Source organism: Orycteropus afer, unplaced genomic scaffold (genome assembly GCF_000298275.1).
Source record: "Orycteropus afer afer isolate SDZICR_OR568_19922 unplaced genomic scaffold, OryAfe1.0 scaffold00361, whole genome shotgun sequence".
Classification (NCBI taxonomy): Eukaryota; Metazoa; Chordata; class Mammalia; order Tubulidentata; family Orycteropodidae; genus Orycteropus; species Orycteropus afer.
In genome coordinates this window covers 1,631,102-1,633,381 of record NW_006921948.1, presented here as the reverse complement: position 1 = coordinate 1,633,381, position 2,280 = coordinate 1,631,102, and positions in this window count along the sequence as shown.

Sequence of the window (2,280 nt, the reverse complement as noted above, 5' to 3'; positions counted from 1 at the left end):
AAACAAGTTTTGAATGTGTTGCTTATTATGACCCCTTTTCAGATTCTTGATGATCATTGCATTTTTAAATTTTTTTATTGTGATTTGGGTGAAGGTTTATAGAGCAAATTGGTTTTTCATTCAAAAATTCATAAACATCTTATTCCATGATATCGGTTGCAATCCCCACAATGTATTAACCGTCTTCCCACTTCCTCTCTGTGATTCTGTTTCCCTTCTGCCTCTTTCCAATCCCTTCCTGCCTTCTGAGCTTTATCGCTGGGCAATCATTGTCCTTTTAATCTCAAATAATTGATTATTCTAATGAGTGTACACCTCCCTGGTGTTATTGTTCACCTCAGACATCTATCTATTGTTTGGCTGAAAGTTGAGCCATGAGGGTAAGTTCAGTTCCAGGCTTGAAGGGTGACTAAGGGCCATACTCTCAGGGGTGCCACCAGTTTATAGCAGATTAGTGAGCCTGATATATATATATATATATACACACACACACACACACATATAATTTTGAGTTTTTGTCCAAGGTTTTCTCCCACTCTATCTAGGACCTTCTATTGTTACCTCTTCCAGAGCTGTAGGTACTGGTAGCTTACCATCATCTAGTTCTTCTGGACTCAGGGTCATGGATGCTGAGATTTGCGTGGTCCAATAGTTGTTTGCACTAATTGTTTCCATGCATCTTTGATTTTCTTCACTCTTACTTGCTTCAGATGGTGAGAGACCAATAGTTGCACCTTAGATGGCCACTCACAAGCTTTTAAGACTCACCAAGGTGGGATTTAAAACATGTTCTTTGTTTTAAAACATGTTCATGTTTCTTAAAACATGTTGTGTCATTGCATTTTATAGGCTCTGAGAAAGACTCTAAATAAAATGAAAACCGAACCCACTGCCATCGAGCCAATTCCAACTCATAGCAACCCCCATTGGATTTCTGAGGTGGCAATCTTTATGGAAGTAGATTGCCCAGTCTTCCTTCCAAATTGATCATGAAACTCTTTATTTCACTATCATTTTTATCCCAAAGGAAATAATTTGATAAATGCTTTTTTTCCCCACTCATTCAATACGTATATACCATTATGTGAGTATGTGGAGTATATAGAAAATAATATCATTACTCTCCAGAAGGTGGCATAGTGTCTAAGGCATTTGACTGCTAACCAGAAGGCTGGTGGTTCAAACCCACCGGCCACTCCTTGGAAGGAAGATTGGGTAATCTACTTCCATAGAACTACTGCCTCGGAAACCCAAGGAGGGGTTGCAGTGAGTCACGATCAACTCGATGGCAGTGAGTTTTTTTTTTTTGGTAGTAACAACAACAACAACACAATATGAAACTCATTGCCATTGAATTGATTTCTACTGTTAGCAACCCTATACAACATAGTAGAACTGCCCTGTAGGTTTTCCAAGGTTATAATCTTTAAGGAACCTGCAATATGCAGATGACACAACTTTGCTCACTGCAACTGAAGATGACTTGAAGCACTTACTGATAAGATTAAAGACTATAGCACCTTACCCAAGCCATGGTATTTTCAATTGCCTCATATGTATGTGACAGTTGGACAATGAATAAGAAAAACAGAAGAGTTGACACTTTTGAGTTGTGGTGTTGGCAAAGAATACTGAAAGTACCATGGACTGCCAGAAGAGCAAACAAATCTGTTCTGGAAGAAGTGCAGCTAGAATGTTTCTTGGAAGAGAGAATGGCCAGACTTTGTCTCAGCTACTTTGGTCATGTTGTCAGATGGGACCGTTCCCTGGGGAAGGATGTCATGCTTGGTAAAGTGGAGGGTCAACTGAAAAGGGGAAGGCCCTCAGTGAGATGGATTGATACAGTGGCTGCAACGATGGGCTCAGGTATAGCAGGTATTGTGAAGCTGGCATAGGACTGCGCAATATTTTGTTCTGTTGTACGTAGGGTCACTATGAGAGGGAGCTGATTCAACAGCACCTAACAACAACAACATTGATATTTATGGAAAGGAGCCCCTGTGGCCAAATGGTTAAGTGCTAGAGTATTAACTGAAAGATCAGAAATTCGAACCCACCAGTTTCTCTGCAGGAGACATATGTAAAGGTTACAACTTTGAAAACTCTATGGAGCAGTTCTACTATGTCCTATAGGGTCTCTATGAGTCACAATTGACTCAAGGGCAATGGGTTAATATTTACAGTAGACGGCCATATCTTTCTCCCATGTAGCAGTGGCTGGTGGATTCAAACTACTGATCTTTCAGTTAGCACCTGAGATCACTTCACCACTGTGTCACC